Source organism: Pinus tabuliformis, chromosome 6 (genome assembly GCF_031772625.1).
Source record: "Pinus tabuliformis cultivar Carrire ecotype Pingquan chromosome 6, CPIR1, whole genome shotgun sequence".
NCBI classification, from domain to species: domain Eukaryota; kingdom Viridiplantae; phylum Streptophyta; class Pinopsida; order Pinales; family Pinaceae; genus Pinus; species Pinus tabuliformis.
Window position 1 is genome coordinate 1,732,230,850 of NC_142292.1, and position 26,467 is coordinate 1,732,257,316.

General features: G+C 42.4%; 1 protein-coding gene across 1 annotated transcript in view; it reads left to right on the top strand.

Moving 5' to 3' along the window:
- The window catches only part of LOC149265813 (uncharacterized), a 52,697-nt gene that overhangs the window by 11,432 nt on the left and 14,798 nt on the right, over window positions 1-26,467 (top strand). The gene's annotated exons all lie outside the window — the stretch shown is intronic.

Genomic DNA, 26,467 nt, shown 5'->3' on the forward strand with positions numbered 1-26,467 from the left:
GCTATTGGTGATTGGTGGTAGTTTTAAAATTTGGTCAACTTAGATGACATGGTAGAGTTGAGCCTCAAGGGTATTGACTCAGTAGAGTTGACCCCAGTGTTATTAGAACCAAACTGGAACCGGTGGAACAGGCTAGTCCGAGCGTTTTTGGCCCAAAATCGGTCTGAATTGGGCCTCCAAACCGGAATAGGTCGGGTTCGATACCGAACCGGCCAATTTTGTAACAGAATCGACCAGTTCAGTACTGGTCCCGTGCAGTTTGTTCCTATGCAAGGCAACAAAAAACTATTTAAGCAAAGTCTTTCGGTAGAAATCACATAAGAGAAATTTTTGGCTGACGCGTTTCGAACCAACAAGTGTGGTTCATCATCAGGACCATCAGCAGAGGATTTCTCTTATGTGATTTCTTCCGAAAAACTTTTTTTAATATTCATTATGGATCACAAAAGCTTGAAAAAAAATCCTTTTATTTTTTTCATTTTTTCAATTAGTTGACCCACTTCTAAGACTCCCATGGGCTAGCCTAATATTCAAGCCTATGGCCCTCAGCCTAATAACCAAGCCTATGGCCCTAGTGTTGCTATGCAATTCATGGTAATGCTAAATTCTTAAAGTATTGCCAAGATCCTGGCCTTCCCGATGACAAAATTGGAAGCCCTATCTAATCTGTCCCGATCCCTCAATTCGTTCACTATCATCTCCGCTCTTCTTCTAGACTCGACTTCCCTCCTAAAAATCGGCCAACTGTCAAGCACTCCTCTCCAATCCCCCTTTGCTGCTGCAACTTGGATCTAGATCTCTTGGCTAGAAATTCGTCGAGGTAGTGCTTCCCTCTACCTTGGTTCTATCTCCTTAGATACTGTTATGCATTGACAGAACCAGCGTCCCACTAGCTCCCCAAACCACAATCTGCACAACTCCCTTATCCCTGACAACTGAAGAATCTGAGGCCTTCAGGCTCTGCGCAATCCCGACGTACGTTGAAATTCCTCCTCCCACCCAACTGCGTCACTCCTTCCTAGCTGAGAAGGATGACATGGCTCTACTTGAGCCTGTTATGCCTCTCTCTGCCTTTGCACTGGCCCTTCCCTTGGCTTGAAATGTTGACGCAGGCTCTGCGTGAGCCTCTTCGTCACTCTCTAACCACTGCATCACTTCTTCTCTCGCCCTTTAGCTCTAGAACAACGTTGTCTCTCGGGACAACTACTTCTGCTGCAAATTTTCAGATTTCTTCTGCTGGCATTTTCAGTCCTCCTGTGATTTGCAATCCCTCTAATACCATGTGAAAATTTCTGAATCTAACACATCAAAAACCACTACTGCAATTACTGATTTACAATCTCCTACTTGTTCTTTACATTAACAAGTTATTTAATTGCATAAACATCGAAGTAAAGACTATTGTAGCCTTCACAAATATACAGATCATGCACTGAAATAAACTGAGACAATAACACAAGGGACACTGTAGTTTTTGGACAATTGTCCCCAAAAAAACCCAATTCGATAAAACCGATGCAGCATATAGAGGGTTTGTATTATTAAGCAGATTTTGTGAATACAACTATGGTGCCAGAAATGGCTCACCCAACAAAGAATATCCTTGGCCGTAGTACCTCTATCCGGAGACAGATATCAATACCTGGATGATCAAACCCCATAGCGACTCTAGTTGTTCCCTATGCTGGACAACGAGAGTTGGTCCAAGCACTGCTCTGGAACTGCGTCACTCCTCCAGGAGCTACATCACCCTTTCCTGGCTCAAAATCTGTCGATTTGCTCCCAGTTTGCCTCACAGAATCTCCCCAGCACTGCCTCTGAGCCCTAGTGTCAGCCTCTACAGCTTCTGTGTCACCTGCGTCAACCTTTTGCGTCCTCTGCATCAACCCTTCTAGGGACTGCGCTGTCTCTCCTAGCACTTTGTTGCCTCTTTGCTATGTATTCTTCAGCCTCAGATGAAAATCCCTTGTTGAACTGCCCCTCGTTGCAACTCTGATTACTAACTTGATTTCCTCAGCAAACCTCGCCCCAGAAAATCGAATTCTTTGAACACTTGGTGTGTCTCCAACTGACTGTCAAGCCTCTTCTTATACTTTTCCTTTTGACGAATCAATGGTTAAGATTAAAACTGGCTTGATCCTTGTCACTTAGAACTTTCACACCCATATTTTATTAATACACATTAATACTTTTATTTTCCTAAGTTTAGACTTAGGAACCCATTAAAAATATTAATTATTTTAATAACTCCTCATCCAGGTGGAATTTCTCCTAACGATTTTTGGGTCTTGGAGGTCGCATATGCCTTAGCCTCTCCACCAATTTTCAAGGCTAGAGCACATTCGATGCTACCCAACATCAACACCTTGGTGTCTGGGATAAAGTCTTAAATCCCTGACGCCACCAAACCAAGAATCACAACAATACTACTTTGCACAATGGAATATAAATCACAAAATATGGACAACTTTTTACATTTGTCAACCCAACTTTGTTATATTAATCAACATATAAAACAATAGTCTAGGGCTCCTGTACGAGGGATAATGGGCCTCATACATCCACTGATACAAGACAAAAAACTAGTGCTTGGTGTTAGTCCTTCGACAACCAATCCGCCCATAAATGATACATTGACCATCTGGCTGATGTAGCGCGCTCTCTCAGCTCCTCTCGGTTATTCCATGTACCTTCCTGGTCCTTCGGCTCCCACTCTGCAGCTTTGGCCTCTATCAATGCTCCAAGTCCATCTAGCCACTGAACCTTGGCTATCAATCTTCTCACTAGTTGTACCTTAGTCTATAAAGGGCACAACAAAACGAGACTCTTGTCGAGTTGTTCACAACTCCGTTTATGAACAACTCTCAATTTGCCTACTACTGCTCCTCAGCTACTTAGATACTTCAGCCCACTACGGTCTTCCTGCTCTGCTCCAATGAAGCCCAACATAGGGCAAGGAGGATTGTCACCTATCACTGCAAGATGCCCATCTCCCACAATGAACATGGGCTAGGAGGACTGCCCATCATCTGTTGTAAAAGTCCTTCTCCACACACAAGTCTAGGGCTGCTCAACTGCTCCTTTAGTTCGTCAACCCTTGAGCTAGACAATTGCCACTCTAGCAACTACTTTTGTTCATCAAAGTGTTGCACACACACCGGGCTCCAACTTGGGCACTATCATGCTGTCCTCCAGCAGATCATAAATTCCCAATCACTATCCACACTTGGTCCACTCTCACACTGCCCTCCAACAGTCCATGAGTGACCAAGTTTGCTGTAGCATCTGCTCCTAGTTAGGGCATCCAACATATAGGAAACTCTTCCACCTGGCTGCTAACAGACTTCTCCAAGCAGTCTTCTCCTAGGACACACATCCACCTAGCATCCAACCATCAACCAACATGACATCTGCAATTCCCTGCTGCTGCCACCTTGCCTTGGGATCTGTGCACTTGCAAGTCTGGTTAGGGCACCCTTAACAACCCTCAACCCTTGCTCAAAACTTGTTGTATCCCTCTGCCATTGAGCTGTTCTTTCTTGTTGTTTGTTCTATGCTCCTCAACCACTGTTTTGGCCCTTGTAATATTCACACAAGGCACCCTACAGGTGGCTGTCCCTAACAGCAGAACAAACTGACCTCAAAACCAAGGAAGAAGGCCCTGTTTGAGCTGTGGCCTCCTAGTGATGACTATGACTGAGTTGGAGGAGCCTTTCTAGCCTCTTCCTACCTCCAAACAACCCTCCACACGTTGCTGTAGCTTCAGCTACCCCTGCGGCCCAAACAGAACACCAAACATGCACCAAAAAGACACAAAAACAGACCCCAAACTCACCTCTGTGACAGCAGCTCCAATTTGCAGCAAGAACACATCCAGAACTGGTGACAAGGCACACCAAACAGGTCTCCTAAGTTTCCTCAGGTCTGTGATATCCTCCACAAGGTAACCCGCACTAAATTTCAGAGATTACCTTCCAAAACTTGTACCCTTGCCCTTGCGTCCTTGCTGCCCTAGCTTCACTGTAATTTCAGAGCTCCTCCTTTGATGTAGATGCATCTAAGGATGTGAAGGAATGACCTTCAAGTTTCAACGTCACTCCTATGTATGCAATTTCATGTGGTGTTAAGACAAAACTTTTGGCACTCCAAAAATGTCAAGCCGACCTCCATTTGGTGCCACATTAACCCACAACTTCACTAAAAAATTCATATCTCAAGTCCTATACCTCGGATTTGAGTGATTTCCGATGCTTCTGGTTACCCTCACAATCCTCTATCACCTCAAATCATCACATGTCCAAAAATCATCATGGATTCACACCCACCAGCTTGGGTGCAAATCCCACTTTGTGGCGCTCCAAACTCCAAACCCTCGATCCTCAAGGCTTGGAGTACCTCCCAAGCTACAAAAATTAACATACTTCTGTGATGAAATTCAGGCTCTTTGTGGTGTACTTTTGTGATGAAATTTGGGCTCTGTATGGTGCATCTCTGTGACCATATGTGAACTCTTGTGGTGACTTGAGCAGGAGGTTATGGACAGCTCTGCGGGCAAACTTATGGACAAACATATGAAGGACTTTATGAAGGAAAATGTTGTCTGGTGGAGGGTTGACTTGGAACTTGGGATACTAGTTGTATTCACTTGGATTTTCTATGATTCTATAAGAAAATGATTAATGGGTTTTCCCCCTTGGTGGGGTTTTGCTCTGGTTTGGAGACTATTTTCTGGTGTCTCTTGTCTTTTGTTTTATTCTATTACATTCTAATGGTACTTACTTGATGAAAAAGATTAATCAATCAAAAAGAACTTTAATAATCACAAGTAATTATCACGTTAAAGAAGTCACCATTTACATTGGAATTCTGACACAAGCAACAATAAAGTTGATAATTTTTCTACCCCTTTTATTTGTCCACCCATCTGACATAATTGTGCACCCAATGGTCTTCCATGAGTTTTTAATGCTCTCCAATTGTGCCTTGACACTTTCAAACTCCTCATTAAGGTCTTTCTCCTCAAGTGAATTATAAGAAGGTGCTTTTGTAGCTAGGGCTAGCACATGTAATTGCATCTACCATGGGCTGAAAGGTGACTTTGCGTAGTTAAATGGGAGGCTATCATGATATCAAAACCTTCTCACTACCATTTCTGCCTCTTTTTTTTTCATTAGACTTTTCCAAGTTTGGCTGTGATCTCGGACGAGTGTGAGGAAGGAAGAAAGGAGAGGTTATATGAGATGCATTTCCTACAACATTTGATGAGCCAATACCCATAGGAACATGATTACCTTGTGTTTTTCTTCGAGATCCATCCATTGCTGCAATTTCACGCTTCATTCTTGCACTCTTAACATTTTGTTCCTGAATGGAATCCAAATTAGCTTGCATTTTTGGTTGCGACTTTTGGAGGGCAATGATCATAGACTGCCACATCTTTACATACTATTCTAGCTAATACCAATCTGTTTATGCCGTCAAAGACCACAATGGGACAAAAATTGCATTTGACTCTCGCGTTAGAACTGGGAAATTCATGGGAACCGTATTCCCAAGCTTCATCAAGATGCCTTCTAGAGTTGGATTTAGGAGCCATGGAATTTATGGATCAAAGTGGCAATATAATTTTGGAAGGAAAAATTATATTGAAAAAATGTATTTTTCCTAATCGTTGAGGCCTGCAACAAGAAATGGAACAAAAAAATGCCCCGTAGAGGCCTCTAACAACCACAATGTGACTGTTACTGGCCTTTGTTGCTTGGACAAGGGGCCTGTTGCAAGCCTCTGCGACCCTAAGACAAGCTCGAAGGGGCTTGTCTCAGAGTCACATAAGCTTTCAACGTGCTTTTGAAGGAGGTTCCGTTAACAAATTTATTTATTTGTTTATTTTTAATTTCATGAAACGAAATACTAAGGGATTGATGCTTGCTTGAAGGCTCATTGTCGAATCGTGAAGGATGGATGTTGGAGGAGAACTCAATTCCAAGTGAAGTGATCGTGAGCGAGTAGAGAAGAGGTTGGATTTAACAAGAAAAAATGGCTAAAAGGAAAAAATCAGTTTCGGGGACAAGGTCGAGTACCAATTGAGTGTCCACGAGTTCGCTAAGATCCTGCGAGTTTCACAAAGTCTAGTGAGTATTGGTGAGTGGTGAGTCTGTGGGCCGAGTATGACCGAGTCACTCGTTTCTTGTAGAGGGTTGAGAGGGCCTGTGGCAAGTTGGGAAGAGAGAATCTTGTGGAGGAGAAAGGCTAGGTAGGCCTCAGACTTGTGAGGGCCTGTGGTAGGTTGGCAAGAGAGCATCTTGTGGAGGAGAAAGTTTAGGTATGCCTCAGACTTGTGGAGGGCCGAGAGGGCTTGTGGTAGGTTGGCAAGAGAGCATCTTGTGGAGGAGAAAGCTGAGTAAGCCTTGGATTTGGAGAGGGCTTGTGGTGGGTTAAGAGGGCGTCAATAAGTTTGTTTTGAGGAAGGTTGAGTAAGCCTTAAGTAAACCAAGTAAGGCTACTGAGTGTTAGTTTATGTAGCTTTGGATATGTTCTAGCCACGAAATTTGGTGAAGAGACTAGAATGCATGAGACCTCCAAAACCCAGAAACCATTTTTGGAAATTCGACTTAGAGATGGCTTAATTAGATTATTAGCCAATTTTTAAATATTTCCTAAGTCTAAACTTAGGGAATATGGTTAATTAATCATAATTAATTAAGTCAAGGTGAGAATAGTCTAGAAACTCACACGGATCAATCTAGAAGTGATTTGAGCCATCGATTAAGATTTAATTTTGGTTGTTGGAGTCCCAACAGGAAGATATAAGAAGGGGTCGATGTGGTGATGGAGAATACACTTGAGCAGTTCAATTTGTTTGGTAGATCGATTTCCAGAAAGCAACAACAATTGCTAGAGAGCTAGAGATCAAAGTAGAGACAGTGATCCGAAGGATGTTTTCCAAATCCAGAGAAGCAACAACAAGGAGGCCGAGTTATTCCCAATGAGGTAGTGTAGAGGACTGCGCAGTTTCTTCAAAAGAGCAACTCGATTTAGCTGGAGGAAAAATCATTTTCAGTTCCAGAGGCCAGACAAAAGGTTCCAGAGTGTCGGAGAAGCGATTTCCTCAGTAGAGACGGGCATAACGACTTCATCAGAGGCAGTTGAGAGGTTGGACGTCATAGGGCCTGCAAAAGCACTGCAAAGAGGGTCTAGGAGGACGAGTTTTCAGAAGGAAAGTTGTGCCAGGGTTGCTTGTGGAAGAAGGGTAATTCCCTTACATAATTTTGGCTATATTTTCTTGCTATTTGGATTTCTAGTTGGACATCCATAGAATGTACTTAGATTTCACTACTGCTTAATAATATAAAACCCTTAGTCGTTGCACCGGTTTTCCCAACTTGGCTTTTTCCGGGGAGATTTGTCCAAAAATAACAGTGTCTTTTATGTATGTGTGTTAGAGTTTTCTTAGTTTCTAGTGTTATTTTCTTCCGTAGTTTATTTGTGAAGGTTGTGTGATTTATTTGATATTTTCCGTAGGAGATAAATTGTTAAAATAATTAACAATTAGAAAAATAAATTCTAGTTGCTGCAATATGATTTCAGTTTTGAAATTTTCACATGGTATCAAAGCGTGAGTGATCAGTCGAGAAGCTTAGAAGCGGAAGAAAGAATTTTGTTGCTCAAAGGGAGCAACAAGTCGAAATTCCTAAAGGTTGCATAGTTCATTGACAGGTAGCCGAATTGCTGGGGCATGAATTCAATTTTCAATTGCAGAAAATTCGAGTTGCTCGGGTTAGTGATTCCAATAGTTAGAGGGAGCAACAACAACTCATATTTTCGCTGAGCAGCTTCCTTGGTTGGATGTAGAGAGTTTTGCAACAACAGAACCAACGTTGGGTGGAAGAGAAAAGCACACACAATAGAGGGAAAGTTTCTCTTAAGGAACTTCGAGTCTCAGAAGTTTGATTTTTCCAGGAAGATTGGAAGTAGTGTTGATTTGGGGTAGCATCGGATGTGCTCTAGGCCTCAAATTTTGTAGGGAGGCTTGGGCACATGTATTCCAAAGAACCCAAAAAGCATTTTGGGAAATTCCACCCAGAGACGATTTTATTAAAATAATTATTATTTTTAATGGAGTTCCTAAGTCTAAAGTTAAGAAAATTAAAATATTAATGGGTATTAATCTAATTGTGGGTGTAACTTCTATAAGAAGATGAAGATTAAGCCAAAACAATTTGAGTCTTTGATTAGGAGTTAATCTAGGCCATTGGTTTTCCAACAAAAAGATATAAGAAGGGGCTTGAGGCTCATTTGGAAAAGACACCGAGAGATCAAGAGTTCGAATTTCTAAAGTGAGAAGTTCTCATGAGGAAGTTTTGATTGAGGAGATTTCTTGTAGTTGAAGGGCAGGGATAGCATTAGGGGAGAGAGAGAGAGAGAGAGATTTTCTTAGCCGGAGAATCATCAACAGAGAGAGGCAAAGAGTAATCCAGCAGTGGAAGTGTTGAGCTAGATGGGATGACGCAGAGCCACGTAGAGGCAGTGCAGAAGCCAAGAGGGAGTTCGAAATTTGCAGAAGGAATTCGAGTTTCAGAAGCTAGGAGCCGGGGTGTGAGACCAAGAGGCAAAAACCAAATCTCTTGGGCAAAAAATTGACCAACCAGAGGATTGACGCTGTCCCTCGAGAGCCTGATGTTGGGCTAATGCAAACACTGTGTAGAGACAACCAGAAAAGCTGAGGGTAATCATTCTGGCGCTGGATCAGCTAGGATTTCCAATGATGGTGTGAGGTATTCTCACAAATCTTTCTGCCAGTATTTCTCTCTCTGTAACTAAATAACTTGAGAGGTATTCAGAGATGTATTCAAAATTTGCTACTTAATAATAATAAACCCTCAAAATCGCTGCATGGATTTTCCTGCATTAGGATTTTCCGGGGACATTTGTCCAAAAATAACAGTGTTTATTGTGTTGTATTTTATTTTTTGCTCAGTCTGTTGTTTTCGCATAATATTTAATTAAGTGAAGGCTGCAATGTATGTATTACGATATTTGCCTTAGGAAACAATAAATAATTTTTTTTAGTAATTAAAAAATAGGAGAATTTTAATTAGTTGCTGCAATAGTTGATTCGGGTGGGATTCTTGAGTTTTCACATGGTATCAGAGCTGTAGGTGAAGCAAGAAGAGTAGAGTCGGTAGATCCAACGTTGAGTAGAAGAGGGAGTTCGAAAAAGCTGCAGTAGCCAGTGGTTCGAAGCCCCAAAGTGTTGATGCAGTTCCACGCCGGGAGGGCAGATTTTTGAGGCAATATCTTTCTGAGTGAGTTGACGAAGAGGACTTCCAGTTTGAATTTTTGTTGGACCAGAGGGAGAAGCGTAGAAGCCACAGCGTGAGAGAGCTAGTGGGACGCAGATCTTCAGCTGGCAGATTGTTGGGCTGAAAAACGTCAGAATATAGAAGAGAAGCACAATGAGGGAACTTTACCTCAGTAGAATCCCCACCAAGAAGTTTGTTCTCTTATTGGCTGAGCAGTAGTAATAAGAGCAGAGAGGACCAATTTGACAGTTTTTTGTGGTAGAGATGGCAACCAGTGGCTTGAGGGATTAGGACAGGTTGGACGGAGCATCCAACTACGTCATCTGGAAGGCTAGAATGTCTTTCCTTTTAGATGAGCATGCCCTCAAGACATACGTCGTCAGTGTGGTGGCTGAATTTGCGGATGCAGATCCGCTGAAGAAGTACAAAGCTGAGATGGCAAAGGCCAAGTGGATGATCCTGGATGGAGTCAAGGGTCATGTTGTTAGCAGAGGGACTGCTAAGGAGATGTGGAATGCCTTGGCCACGTTATATCAGGGATCTTCCGAGCAGCAGAAGATATACTTGGAGCAGAAGCTGAGATATGCTCAGATGCATAAGGGAGAGCGTGTGGATCCATTCCTCATGACGCTGAAGGAAACCCGTGATGAGTTGTCTGCTGTGGGGCATACACATTAGGATTCAGAGCTAGTTAGACTAGCCCTCAATTCTGTTTCAGATGTGTGGCAAGTCTTTGTCCAGAATATCCTAGGCAGAGAAACATTGCCTAATTGGGATGAGATGTGGGCAACTCTAAAACAAGAGGAGTTGAGGAGAGATTTGGTTAAGGTCAAACTTGACGGAAGCAGCAGCAGCAGTAAGTTGAAGCTCAAGGAGGAGGAGGATGATGCAGATCGTTCATTGAAGGGACAACAGAAGCAGCAGAGACGTAAGAAGGACATCTAGAAGATCAAGTGTTTTAGGTGTGGTGAGATGGGTCACTACGCTACTCTGTGTCCTCTCAAGAAGAAGGATAAGGATGAGAAACACAATCAAAAGGCTGTGCCTGCGAAGATTGAAGAGGAGTTCGCCATGACAGCCAAGATACCTTCAAGAGGGAGGTGGGCTAATTTAGAGCTATAGTTCGAAAGAGCTGTAGATGGGAAAGATCCTTGAGGAGTCCACCTCTCGGATCAATGCCTTGCTATGAGAGCCCAGATCAAGAGTAGCAAGATGGACTAGTGTTGAATGGTGCCGAGAAGTGTCGAGGAGACAGTTGTAGTGGCTAGAAGCGCCAAAGTTTGAGCAACACAGAGCAGAGTTGACAGTAGTGCAGATGGCACAAAGCAGAGGTCTCAATAACGTAGTAGATTCAGAGGATCAATGCAGAGACTAGCAATAGTCAAGCTCCAACATTCACGTGGTATCATACTAAACACAGTTAGTTCAGTAATTTTGGATGTTTTTCCGTTGCTATCAACCACAGTTTGCAGTGCAGTAGCAGTTAGCAGTGGCAGTGCTAGCAGCAGCATAGATGCAACACTTGAGAGGGATTTGTAGTACGGATGCAGTGTTGACAGTGGCAGTGTCAGCAATAATACAGTTGCAACAATTGCGCAGTAGTTGGTGGAGAACATGTTAGACATAACAGCTCAAAGGATGATGCTTCAAAGTCAAAACGGTATATTGCTAGAGCACATTCGTCGCTAAGAGGGAGTGTTGATTTGGGGTAGCATCAGATGTGCTCTAGGCCTCAAATTTTGCAGGGGGGCTTGGTCACATGTATTCCAAATAACCTAGAAAGTGTTTTAGGAAATTCCACCTAGAGACAATTTTATTAAAATAATTAATATTTTAATGGAGCTCCTAAGTCTAAATTTAGAAAAATTATTAATGGGTATTAATCTAATTGTGGGTGGAACTTCTAGAAAAAGACGGAGATCGGAGCCTTTGATGAAGAGTTAATCTAGGTTGTTGGTTGTCCAACAAAAAGATATAAGAAGGGGCTTGAGGGTCATTTGGAAAAGACACCGAGAGATCAAGAGATCAAATCTCTAAAGTGAGAAATTCTCATGAGGAAGTTTTGATCAAGGATATTTCTTGCAGTTGAGGGGCAGGGATAGCATCTAAAGAGAGATAGAGATTTTCTTAGCTGGAGAATCATTAGCAGAGAGGCAAAAATTAATCCAGCAGTGGCAGCGCTAAGCTAGAGGGGTTGACCCAGAGCCACGCAGAGGGTACGCAAAATCCAAGAGGGAGTCTGAAATTTGCAGAGGGAATTCAAGTTTTAGAAGCCGAGAGATGAGGTGTGAGACCGAGAGGTAGAAATCTAATCTCCTGGGCAACAAATCGACCAACCAAAAGATTGACTTTGTCCCTAGAGAGCTTGACGCTAGGCTAACGCAGATACTACGCAGAGGCAGCCATAAAAGCTGAGGGTAATCATTCTAGGGCTGGATCAGCCAGGATTTCTAGTGATAGTCTGAGGTAATCTAACAAATATTTTTGCTAGTATTTCTCTCTCTATAACTGAATAACCGGAGAGGTATTTAGAGATGTATTCAGAATTTGCTACTGCTTAATAATAATAAACCCTTAGAACTGTTGTACCGGTTTTCCCGCATTGGGTTTTTCTAGGGACATTTGTCCATAAATAACGGTGTCTATTGTGTTGTATTTTCTTTCTTGCTCAGTCTCTTGTTTCCACATAATATTTAATTAAGTGAAGGTTGCAATGTATGTATTACGATATTTGACGTAGGAAACTGCAAGTAATTTGTTTAAATGAATTTAACAAATAGGAGTAATATCATTAGTTGCTGCAGTAGGGGTCCCTGTTGTGGAATCTTCACAAGTAGTAGCTTGCAAATTTGCACATTCCAGGAGGAAGTGCAAGTTGCAGAGCAAAAACCAAGTAGAGAGAAAGAGATATTTTTCGACAAATTCGAAGATGGCCACAACAAGGCTTAGAGATCAGGATAGATTGGACGGAGCTTCCAACTATGTCATTTGGAAGGCTAGGATGTCCTTCCTTCTAGATGAATATGTCCTGAAAGCCTACATAGATAATGTGGTTCCAGTCCCCAGGACGCAGATCAACTCAAAGAATACAGGAATGAGATGGCAAGGGTGAAGCGGTTTATATTGGATGGAGTCCAAGACCATATAGTCTCACATCTAGTAGATAAAGGTACAACCAGAGAGATGTGGGCAGCTCACTCCACTCTATGTCAAGGTACTTATGAGCAACGAAAGATGTTCCTAGAAGAAAAGCTGAGATGCATAAGGATGCAGAAGGGAGAAGGCATAGATCCCTTCTTCAGCAGGATTCAAGAGGTCTGAGATCGACTTGCAGCTGTTGGGGCAGCGCCTCAACCATTAGAGCTAGTTCGATTGGCACAAAACAATGTCTTGGAAGATTGGCAAGTGTTTGTCCAAAGTATATTGGGCAGAGAAACTTTGCTAAGATGGGACAAGATGTGGGCCGATTTGCAGCAGGAAGAGTTAAGGCGAGCTCTATTAGAGAGCTCCATTAGTGGCAGCGGATCGAAGAGTGTTACGGAGGAGGAGAATGCGACCCTTGCATCAAAGCGTCCCAGTTGGGTCATGGGGAGCAGAAGAAGAAGAAGAAGGATCTATTTAAGGTCAAGTGCTTCAGGTGTGGTGAGTTTGGCCACTGCATTAGCCAGTGTCCTCTCAGGAAGAAGGACAAGCAGGAGAAACAGGACCAAGTGGCAACACATGCTGATATAGATAGGCTGCCCTCCAAGTTGGAGGAAGATTTTGCAATGTTTACATATATACCTCTAGGAGTGAGGTGGGGTGATTTGGTGTTGTAGCCCCAGAGAGCTACAGAGATTGGGCAGGGTCCATGAGGAGTTCATCTCATGAATCATTACCTAGCTATGGGGGGGCCACAGTATTCAGTAGCAGTTGATGCAATTTGTACTAGAGTGACAGTTGCAGACTGGTAGCACGCAAATGCTAAGGAGCAGCACAATGCAATGTTAAAAGTCGAGTAGGTGGCTTAATGCAGAGTTGGCAGTAGCGCAAAGTCTTCAGTGACAGTGTAGATGCTAGTAACAACCATAGACTTGGGAGGTAGATGCATCATACTATCACAAATGATTCAGTATTTTGGATGCTTCTCAGTTGCAGTGGTTGCAATTGCGGCAACAATGGATGAGAGGTAGTTGCATTTCAAATGCAGTGTTGGAAGCAATATGGCAGTGTCAAAAACAACATAGATGCAACATCAGAGTTGTGTAGTAGTTGGTGGGCAGTAGCAGCCAGACATCAACAACGTGACAGGAGGTGACACAGAGATAGGGTGTTGTGGCAGGATGTGCAGCACTAGAGAGAACACAGTCCTCGCTAAGAGGGAGTGTTAATTTTTGTAGCTTCAGATGTGTTCTATTCACGAAATTTGGAGAGGCTAGAATGCATGAGATCTTCAAAACCCATAAATCTTTTCTGGAAATTCCACCTAAAGATGGCTTAATTAGATTATTAACCAATTTTTAAATATTTCTTTAGTCTAAACTTAGGGAATATGGTTAATTAATCAAAATTAATCGAGTCAAGGTGAGGATAGTCTAGAAACTCACACAGATCAATCCATAAATGATTTGAGCCATCCTTAAGATTTAATCTTTGTCGTTGGAGTCCCAACATGAAGATATAAGAAGGGATCGATGTGGTGATGGAGAATACACTTGAGCAGTTCGATTTCTTTGGCAGATTCATTTCCAGAAAGTAGTAGTAGTCGTCAGAGAGCCAGAGATCGAAGCAAAGACAGTGAGGGGCAAAGATAGTGATTCAAAGGAAGTTTGCTAGATCTGGAGAGGCAGCAACAAGGAGGCCGAGTTATTCCTAGTGAGGCAGCACAAAATATTGTGCAGTTGCTTCAAAAGATGTTAATTTTAGATAAAAATGGTATGTTCTATGTTGAAATATTGAGAGGGGGGTGAATCAGTATTTCATTCAATTGTTATAATTAATGCCAGTTAAGATTTTTCATAATTACAACTAGAAACTAAATAATAAGAATTTTATTAAGAACAAATGAGGACACCAACCCTTTTTTTACAATAGATTGAGTACAATAATGTTGAGGGCTCCAACCCTTCAATCCACTAGGCTCCAACCTATTTCCAAGCTCCAACTTGGGCTTCACAAGGCTCCAACCTCTAGGGCTCCAACCCGATCTTCCTCAAGGTTCCAACCTTGTATTTAAGAGCTTCAACCTCTAGGGATCCAACCCTTCAACTTTTAACAATTAGAATTTATAAATGACTTACATCAGTGGTCAACCAACTGCTCCACAAGATTGCTCCAGACTTCCAATTTGCCCATTCTCCAAGAGCTCCAAATACTTCACTGCCCAAAGCTCCTAATAATTCACCTACTCCAAACAATGTTGATCACTAGTCTGAGCTTTTGGAGCCTTCACACAAGTCTAAGCCACCCAAATATCATTGTCCACAGGTCCGATATAGATGAGTCTGCAATCCTTCTACAATTTTGAGGTGTGGTCTGTCTCAGCTGTCATTCAAGGTCCAAGTTGTGACTGTTCACACCTATCCAACATATCACATGCTTGCAAGTACCATCATAGGTCTAAGCTAATAGGTGATTGTGTCTTGTCACCACAGATCGGAGTCTTGGTTACTACAGGTCTTAATTACTTTACTTCTTCCTCAGTTCACTGTGCTACTAATCCGAGCCTTTGTTTGTGATCACAGGTTCGATGTACCACATATAGGACTGTAGGCTGAGCTTCTAGGCAAATGAAACAGGTCCGAGGTATTGTGTCTTATTGTTAAAATTGGCAACTAGGGCCAAACTCCATGTGGGTCATCTTATTTATGGCAGCTGATATTTTTCTTCGATCCCTCTCATTGAGAGGTGTAAGATTGATCTAAAGATTATCCGATTTCGATAAGTATTCATGGAGTTATGAATTTAATTGTGTTATAAGACAATTCGTCAAGGAAGGCTAGCAACCAAACTACCCCCACTTGTGCTCAAGTTTTTAGTATAAATAGAGGTGTCCTTCAAGTCATTTTGACACACTCACACTCTTGTGATCTCTCTCTTCATTTTGTTTTGGGTTTTGATGAAGGAGAGATCTAGAGGGAGTGCCCTAGGCTAAACACTGCCCTAATGAAGAAGCCCTAACACTGTCAATGAAGAAGCCTTCACGCAGTCATGGAGGAGACTTCTATAGCGCAGCAAAGAGAAGTTCTAACTGCCCTAAACACAGGTCTAGAAGAGACCCTAAGCAGTTGTCCTTAAAATCCCTAAGCGTTGTCCTAGGAAAAGACATCTAACCGTAAAGAAAGGAGGGTCATGTTGCGCCCTAGCCACAGAGAATAGAAGGACTAACGCAACACTATAGACGCAAATGAATGATGTATAAAGGAGGCCTCAACGTGACGCTGATGTATGAGGCTAAATCCACAATTTAGTTTGTGCCCTAGTCACTATCCAGGTGTGCCCTAACCGCAGGCCTTGTGCCACAACAATAAGGACTGTTTTAGGATCATTTGGAAAGAGTGTTGGGCTACCGCAGTCAATAGGAGACTTGATATAGCTAGCCGCAGAAATAGAGGAAGGTCGAAGTTGTTGATGAGGGATAGACTGCCCAGAACATGCAGTATAGGGTCTCCTCCTCTCTTAGAAGGGCAACCACAGTAAAGGAGGGCACTTCTAGGCAGATTGAAGGGTTGTTGTAAGTACCCTAACCAGTCCAAGATTGCTGCAGTCAAGGACCCTAGAACTATGAGCTGAAGAAAGTGTGAAGGGCTGCCATATGCCCAGAACAACAATGTTCTGGGCATGACTGTTAGGTACAACTGTTACAACAGTGAAACTAGGACAACTAGGCAATGGTACATACATATTTCAACAATGTTGGATTGCTGGGATAACAAGCCGTGATCAGACAACAGTACTAGTAGCAATGATATTGTGGCACAATGTTCAATGGGACAACACAATGATGAGATAGTGGCACAATGTGACAGTAATGACATTGTGCAGTAGTGGCACAATGGGACAGCCATGACATTGTGCAACAGTGGCGCAATGGGACAACAAGCATGGACAACGTGGTGCAACATGGCAAGCATGGATGGCATGGAAAGCATGGATAGTTGTGGCAAGCACATGAGACTTGTTGTATGACAACATGGTTCAATAATGGCACATAGGACAATAGTGCAGCATAGGGTGCAACATGGTGCAACACGATGAGGTGTAGCATGATGATGAGATGCAGCACAATGATAGGTGGAGAATCAGTTGAAGCAGCATGTCTTCAATTGATCTCATGTAGCATCTTCTTAGAGATGATCTACGCTCTCATCTAGATAAGTCAAACTGTTGACCTCTGTTGTAAATGTACTATCTCTCTCTCTATTGAACTATTGAAGAACATATGAGAAGAATTGATCAAGGGTTTCGCCACATTAGGGTTTGTCCCTAGCTAGTGCCACATCTTGTGTCCTCTTGTCTTGTCTTGTCTTTAGCGATTTATGTTTATGTTCTATCTGCTGTTTACTTTAATGTTGATGTGATTGCTAATTTGGAAAAGCTATTGAGCTAACTATGAAAATTGAAATAAATTGCTCTAAGCATAGAACATGCCTAAAATTAACATGGTATCAGAGATGAGGTGAAGACAAAGCCCAAGCAAGAATGAAAGAGCAATCACCGAAGACAATTGGGAAAGAACAAAAGGATCAGTGGATTCCTCACCCCTCTTCAAATTCGCCAAGGGTGAAGTTGAAGCAGAGGACATTATCAGAATGGCGCAGTGGAAGCTTTTGATGGCCTACCTAAAGACCACTTCATTAGGAAGTCTAGATCTAAGGGTGGAAAGAAAGACAGATGCCTTGTTTGTAATAAGTTCAGCCACTATGCGAAGGAGTGTTTGAATGGCAGGGACACATCTCTTGATGAATATAACAATCATTCTAAGGACATCTTCAATGATCGAGGGAATGACAGGTAATTCAAGTCATCAAGGAAACGACTGACGCTTCAAGAAAGCAAGGAAACTAGGTATGAAGAATCAAATTTTGTTTCTGATAAGATAAAGAAGCGTTATCTTGTATTGGCACACTCCTTTAGATTCTTTGGGAATCTGGCCTATTGATTGTAATGATTCAAGACACTTCATCAGATAGAAGGGTGATCTCTCTAATTTAGTAGAGATGGAAACAATCGTCGGATTATACTTGGAGCCAATACCACCTATCCCGAAAAGGGTGTAGGGAATGTTACCCCTAAATTGAATGAGGGTAACTCTATTCATTTATGAGAATCTCTTTATGTACCTGATCGGAAGAAGAACATAGTGTCCATTTCGGCAATAGAAGTCAAAGGTTTTAGGGTGGCATTCATCGATGGAAAGGTATGTGTTTGAAAATAGAATTTTCTAAGATGCTTTTACTCATGGGTTCCGGGTTGGAAATCTGTATCAAGTTGCAGGATGGTCCATTGGGGACCATGTTAGTTGTCACATCTCATTTATAGCACTGGAGGTCTACTGATTATGGGGCACTACTCGATGTGAGTCAGATGGTGATAGGGATGCCTGAATTCAAGAAGAACATGAAGGTACATGTCTGAGATTTATCGAAGGAAAATCTTACAAGGGGACCATTCCCCTCATGTAACAGGTCCATAGGTTTGGAACAACTCGACGGGTTTGAGATTCATGATCGGGAATCTCATGTGTACAAGTGGAAGAAATACCTCTATGGCTTGAAGAAAAACACCCTGGGCATAGTATGAGAGGATTGATAGCTAGTTGATGAAGCTAAGATTCACTAAGAGTGAAGCCGATCCAAACCATTGCTCGAAGGTTGTGGCTGATAGGCCTCTCGTACCAGCACCTTCTGAAGATGACCTATTTCTGACAGGTGCAGACCCTCTCATTTGCAGAATTAAGAGGGAGTTGGATTCCAAATGTGGAATGGTAAACTGCAAGCCCATGACTACCTCGAGGATCTTAACTTTCAGAAGTTATATGGTAGTGATGCCAAACCAGATTTGGGAAATACCTCTGAGTTTCATAAACTCATTTATGTTGATGTTCTTGGTGAACTTCCATCTGGACATATGATTTGCAGTTAGTATGATGAGCTCATATATGGTCGAGCCTCCCTGGATTGGTGCCAAGAATCTTTTGGGATGTCTTTGGGGCACAATCTCTCATGGATTGAGATACACTGCCGAAATATAAAGTTGCATGATTGTTCGAATGTTGACTAGGCAGGCAGTGTGGAGGATCTCAAGATCACTTCTAAGTGCTGATTCTCTTTGGGTTCTGCTCAATATCTTGGATGAGCAAGAAGCAGAAGATGGTTGCTTTGAGCACCAATGAGACTGAATACATAGCTACGAGTATGACCTCGTGTGAAGTTGTCTAGTTGCGGGAGCTCCTCAGTGAGTTGTTTGTACACATGATGGATATCACTGTGATCTTCTGTGTCAACCAGGGGGGGATTCAATTGTTGAGGAATCCTGCATTTTATAATTGCTCCAGCATGTAGACATCAGATACTACCTTATCTGGGATATGGTACATCGATGAGCGAGGAGCCTCCATCGCATTGAGACTGATGTACAGGTCGCAGACATTCTGACTAAGCCCCGAAGAAAGGTCAAATCCGTGACTTTCCCAAACGACTTGGAGTCGTTAAGGGACCTTCTTATAAGGGTCCTGCATGTTGCATGCATTGAGTTCTGGGAGCTCCGGGGGGCTTGGGGTATTTACTGGAGCAACACGCGACCATAGGTCGACTCACCCTTCCCCTAATGGTGTGCTGTGTACAGTGTGAATGGTTCAGCCTTCCCCTGTGATACTCCAAGGCGACTTAGGGATAGGATGAATGGTTCTCCTGTCGAGGCATCCTACCCATGCAGTCTGGGACTCATGGGAAGTACCTCTCATTTGGCCAATGAGCAAGGAAATGGTGTTAGTGACCATAGTAGTACTATCGATGGACGCATCATTGTATCTATCGTACTCCCTATGCTAAGATGACCTCCATTGATCTGGGATCAGTGAAACTGATATGGGATCAGTATGAGTGGCTTGATACACTCGCTTGTGATATTTATTTGGGATCAATGAAACTGACTTCAGGTCAATAAGAGTAGTATGACACTCTCTTCATATGGAACTGTCTTCGGGTCAGTAGAGAATGGTATGAGACATTCTTGATCAATTCTTCTTCTTCATGGTTCAGCAGAGCAAAGTAGAGTAAAGCAGAGAAGAGAAATGCAGGGCACTGATGGCAAAGATAGTACAGTCGGACATATGGATCAACAAATGGAGTTCTCCCTAGTTGAGAGGGAGTGTTAAAATTGGCAATTAGGGCCAAACTCCATGTGGGTCATCTTATTTATGGCAGCTGATATTTTTCTTGGATCCCTCTCATCAAGAGGTGTACGATTGATCTATAGATCATCCGATTCCTATAAGTAGTCATGAATTTATGAATTTAATTGTGTTATAAGACAATTCATCAAGGTCGGCCAGCAACCAAACTGCCCCCACTTGTGCTCAACGTTTTAGTATAAATAGAGGTGGCCTTCAAGTCATTTTGACACACTCACACTCTTGTGATCTCTCTCTTCATTCTGTTTTGGGTTTTGATGAAGGAGAGATCTAGAGGGAGTGCCCTAGGCTAAACGCTGCCCTAATGAAGAAGCCCTAACGTAGTCAATGAAGAAGCCTTAACGCAGTCATGGAGGAGACTTCTATAGCGCAGCAAGGAGAAGTTCTAACTGCCCTAAACGCAGGTCTAGAAGAGACCCTAAGCAGTTGTCCTTAAAAGCCCTAAACATTGTCCTAGGAAAAGACATCTAACCACAGAGAAAGGAGGGTCATGTTGTGCCCTAGCCGCAGAGAATAGAAGGACTAACGCAACACTATAGACGCAGATGAATGATGTATAAAGGAGGCCTCAACGTGACGCTGATGTATGAGGCCAAATCCATAGTTCAGTTTGTGCCCTAGTCACTATCCAGGTGTGCCCTAACCGCAAGCCTTATGCTGCAACAATAAGGATTGTTTTAGGATCATTTGGAAGGGCGTTGGGCTGTCGCAGTCAAGAGGAGAGTTGATATAGCTAGCCACAACAAATAGAGGAAGGTTGAAGTTGTTGACGAGGGATAGACTGCCTAGAACATGCAGTATAGGGTCTCCTCTCTTAGAAGGGCAGCTGTAGTAAAGGAGGGGACTTCTGGGCAAATTGAAGGGTTGTTGTAAGTACCCTAACCAGTCCAAGATTGCTACAGTCAAGGACCCTAGAACTATGAGTTGAAGAAAGTGTTAAGGGCTTCCATATCCCTGAACAATAATGTTTTGGGCATGACCGTTATGTACAGTTGTTACAACAATAAAACTAGGATAGCTAGGCAATGGTACATACATATTTAGAGCAACGTAAGTATGTTGGGACAACAACAATGTTGGATTGCTGGGATAACAAGTCGTAATGGGACAACAGTACTACCAACAATGATATTGTGGCACAATGTTCAATGGGACAACACAATGATGAGGAAGTGGCACAATGGGACAACAATGACATTGTGCAGCAGTGACACAATGGGACAGCCATGACATTATGTAGCAGTGGCACAATGGGACAACAAGCATGGACAACATGGCAAGGATGGACAGATGGATAGCTATGGCAAGCACATGAGACATGTTGTATGACAACATGGTTCAACAATGGCACATAGGACAACAATGCATCATAGGGTGCATCATGGTGCAGCATGATGACGAGATGCAGCACAATGATAGGTGAAGGAGTCACCTTGGAGAATCACTTGAAGCAACATGTATTCAACTGATCTCATGTATCATCTTCTTAGAGATGATCTATGCTCTTATCTAGATAAGTCAAAGTGTTGACTTTTGTTGTAAATGTACTATCTCTCTCTCTTTCTGCTGAACTATTGAAGAACATATAATAAGAATTGATCAAGGGTTTCCCCACATTGGGGTTTGTCCCTGGCTAGTGCCACATCTTTTGTCCTCTTGTCTTGGTTTGTCTTCAGTGATTTATGTTTATGTTCTATTTTCTTTTTACTTTAACGCTGATGTGATTGCTAATCTGGAAAAGATATTGAGCTAACTGTGAAAATTGAAATAAATTGCTCTAAGCATAGAACATACCTAAAATTAACACTTGTTACCATATGTTTGAGTCTCTTCACAGTTCAGCAATTTCTTATAGGTCCGAGGTACTGATGGGAAACTATATGTCCGAGGTTAGATGTAAATTTGGGCCTTCACAAGTCCGAGGTTCTTCAACACAGGTTCGAAGTAAGTATGTTCAACAATCCGAGTTTAGTGTCACAAGTCTGCTGGAGCTCTAAAGTCTGCTTCTTGAGATTCTAAATGATAACCCAATCACAGAAGTATGCCCAAACAATAAATTTCTACTTCTTGCCTTCCTTGGTTCACGAGATGTGAACACTTCACCTTTATGTCTTCCTGTGATGTTCTTCACCAAATTGGATGATAGGAATGCGGAGTTTGAACTTGTATTTATACTAGTTTTGGTCTTCAACGAATAGACACGTCCCTTTAAGGTGAGGCCCACTTGCACAAGTAGGCTCATGTCGGCTAGGTTCAGAAATTATCATTTTCCAACTTGTAAACTCATTTTCTCTCAATCTAAGAGGAGTTAGAAGGTGAGTAAGGGCTCGTTGGAAAGGGGAAAATGTCCTCTACAAGTTGGTGCCAATTTCATCCTTAAGTGAGGTCATTTTTCCATCAAGAAAATTATATTTGTGAACTGTCATCATTATTTTATTCATGGAAGTCTTTAGGGATTCATCATATGCTAGGGCATCTTCTTTAGGGCTCCAAGTGTGTTCTTCATGTAGATCATCATCAACAAGGCTAGATTTTCAAGAATCATCCATGTATCATTATCTTCATTAATGCTCATATTGACATCAATGACAATTTTGACCAACATTCTATGCTTTAGCACAATTTACTTCAATGTTCCTTATTAGTCCAATGACAATCTCCAACTATATCCAGTAGCAATCACATTAACTTAAACACATTGATAGTAAATGCAGATAGAACATAGAAACCTGTGCAGAAGTCAAGCCAAGACAAGAGGACACAAGATTTGGCGGATGCCAAGGAAAAATCCCAATGTGGGGAAAACCCTTTGATCAAATATTCTTATTATTATTCAATAGTTTAGAAGAAAAAGAGTACAAATTATCAAATTTACTTGCCCAAAACAGTCCTGTCAAAATGCACAGTCAACAATAGTCAACTGCATCCCTAACCAGAAAGTCAACGCTGGTCAAAGCAGCACCAAAATGTCCTCCAAACAGCTCGGTCAACAACAGTCCAATTCGTCCTTCCAGGAGAGTCAAAATCAGCCAAAAATAGTTCAGTCAAACCCAGTCAAACACTTCTGTAATTTATGTGGTCAAATCTAAAGTCAATGTTGAACTCAACCTTGGTCAAATTGTCCCAATCACCTCAATTTATCTGCCAATAAATGTGGCATCCCAAGATCAAAATTTTTCCCTCAAAATTGAAGTCAACGGAGGTCAAACGAGCCTTAGTCAACGCTGGTTTGTTTTCTTGAAATTTGACCTATTCTACCCCAGAAGAATTCGACCTCCTGCCACGTGCAAAGAAGAGAGTGGCTGCCTCCAAGCTGTATGAACCAATCAAGAGAGGGGAGAGAGAGATGTGTGATGTGATGAGTGATGTCCAAATGAGGAGAGTTCACTCCTATTTATACAAGTTGTTGAGGGTGTGGAGACACATCTCTTGGGCTTTATTTGACTGAGGCCGACCTTGACAATTTGTGCATGAGAGAGAATAAATTCAAAATTCCACTTCTTCTTGTCAGAATGAGTTGATCTTTATATCCAAATTGGACCTCTTGAAAAGAGGAATCCAATATAATAATCATCTCCATCATATGAGCTGTCCTAAGCTGGAATTTGGCCCCAGTTGCCAATTTTAACACTCCCTCTCAACTAGGGAGAATTTCGCCTACCAATCCATCTGCCATCATCATGCCATCCTGTCATCATGCAGCATCTCTGTCATCACTGCCCTACTCTGCTCTTCTCTGTTGAACCATGAAGTAATAATGAAGAAGAAGTGGTTGAGAGTGAGTCATAAGATCATACCACTCTCCATTGACAAAAGTCAATCCTTGATCCCAGATCAAGTTGTTGAACACCATGCATCGTAGTCATAGGGAGTACGACATTACATGGTGCGTCCATCAGTAGTGCTATGGTCCCTAACCATTTTTTCCCAACTCATTGGCTAGATGAGAGGTACTTCCAATGAGTCCCGGACTCCATGGGTAGGATGTGTGCTAGGGCATCGACAAGAGAAGGTGAACCACTCATCTTGCTCATATGCCATAGGAGAAGGTAAACCACTCATCCTTTGGATATGACAATTGTAGGGGAAGGTGAACCACTCACCCTACATACATGTGTCCGCAATCGTAGGGGAAGGTGAACCACTTACCCTACACACATGTCAACCATGATGGGGTATCACAGGGGAAAGTGAACCACTCACCCTATGGTTGCTCATAGCTCTAAGAAGTACCCCAAACTCCCAGAGCTCAGTGTCCAACTCATACGGGACCCTCATAGGAGGGTCATTCCACGATTCCAAATCTCTCTCGGAAGGTTAAGAATTTGACCTTCCCTAAGGGCTTCGTGAGAATGTCTGCGACTTGCTCATCCGTCCTAATGTGTTGGAGCCTTATTTCTCCCCGTTGTACCATATCTCGAATAAAGTGGTACTTGATATCAATGTGCTTGGAGCGGTCGTGGAACACGGGATTCTCTGAAAGATGAATCCCACTCTCGTTGTCGCAGAAGATCATGGTGGTATTTAACACGTGCTCAAATAGCTCACTGAAGAGCTTCCTCAACCAAACAATGTCGCAATAGGCCATACTTGCAGCAATATATTCGGCCTCGGCAGTGCTCAAAGCAACTCATTTCTGCTTCCTGCTCATCCAAGATATTGAAGCAGACCCTGAAGAGAAGCAACACCCAGACATGCTCTTGCGATCCACCATAGTGCCAACCCAGTCAACATCTGTATATCCATGTAGCCTCAAATTCCCAATAGTGTATCTCAATCCATAGTGGATTGTGCCCTAGAGATATCTCAAGAGATTCTTAGCAACAATCCATTGAATGTGATGATGCTCAACCATAAATTGACTCAACGTGTTCACAACGAAGCATATGTCAAGAAGAGAGTTTACCAAAAACATTAGGGCCGCCACAAGTTGTCGATACTCGGAAGGGTTCACTAATCCAATCCCAACAAGACTTCCACATAGCTTCTTCAAATTGAGTTCCATTGGAGTAGATATGGACTTGCAATCCACAATCCCACATCTCTCAAACAGCTTCACAATGTATTTTCCTTGAGAAAAGAAAATCTCACTTGGCTTTTGCCATACCTCCAACCCTAGGAAGTAGTGCATCAGTGCTAAGACCTTCATCTCGAATTCAGAAGCCAACTCCCTCTTGCATTGATGAATGAGAGGGTCATCACTTGTCAAAAAGAGATCATCCACATAAAGGACCAGAATGAGAGGCTTGTCCTTTTCAACCTTGAAGTATAGGTTCGGGTCAACATCGCTCCTTGTAAATCCCAACTTCATAAGATAGCTATCAATCCTCTCATACCAAGCCCTGGGGGCTTGCTTCAACCCATAGAGGGATTTCTTCAACCTGCATACATGTGTCTTACGATCTTGAACTTCGAACCCCTCAGGTTGTTCTACATAGACTTCCTCCTTAAGCGAGCCATGCAAGAAGGCAATTTTGACATCCATTTGGTGAAGGCTCCATCCTTGCGAGGCAACAAGGGCTATGATCGAACGAATGGTGGTATATCGAGCAACTGGTGCAAATATCTCATCATAGTCTACTCCTTCATTTTGAGAGAAGCCTCGAGCAACAAATCTGGCCTTGAACTTTTCAACACTCCCATCAACTCCATGTTTGATTTTGTAAAGCCATTTTGAAGTGACCACAAGCTTGTCCTTGGGTTTAGGAACTACATCCTAGACATCATTCTTCATGATTGATTCATATTCCTTGTTCATCACATCCTTCCAAACTTGGTGTTTAATGACTTCTTCGAATGTACATGGCTTAGATTGTACAATGGCACTCATGGCAGCTAAGTACCCTTGGTACCTGTTCGGCTTCTTGCTTTCATGAAATGTCCCCCTTGGTGCAATATGTTTCTCACCATCTTCAAGTGTATCTTTGAGCCACAAAGGTCTTTGTCTTGAAGTGGAGGGCTCACTAGGAGATGGATCAACGGGATCCATCAGACTGTCAATATCAGGCATCAAATCATCAGTCGGAGGTTCATCTTGCGTTCCTGCATCATCATCAGTATTGTCCTTCCTACGGATAGGAAGATCTCAGACTTTCCTAAGGGTAGAATCTTCATCGAAAGTGACATCATGACTTATCTCCACTTCCCTTTGACCAGGCACATAGATTCTATATGCCTTCGAAGTTTCACTGTAGCCCACAAACGTTCCTTTCTTCCCAGATGCATCTAGCTTGTTTCTTTTCTCTTTTGACACACGAAAATATATGGGACAGCCAAAAATTCTAAAATGAGAAACATAAAGTTTCTTATTGGTGAAAACTTCTTCGGGTGTCATGAAGTTCAATGCTTGATGTGAGCATCTATTTTGAACATGCACAACAGTGTTGGCAGCTTCTCCCCATAAGAACTTCGGTAGACCTTGTTCATGAAGCATGACACGGGTGGCTTCTATGATAGTTCTATTATTCTTTCGGCAACACCATTTTGTTTAGGAGTATATGCAGTAATGGTCTCCCTCTTAATGCCAAGTTCTCTACAATAGTCATTGAATACATTTGACTCATATTCGGTCCCATTATCGGTCCTCAATATTTTGTTCTTCTTCCTTGTTTGATTCTCGACCAAGGCTTTGAAAGAATGGAACCATTTGAACACTTCGTCCTTCTTCTTTAAAAAATAGATCTATGATTTACGAGAGGAGTCGTCCACAAAATTAGCATAGTACAAATATCCAATGTTCCACCAAGACTCCAGGACAGGGAGATGCGGGTGC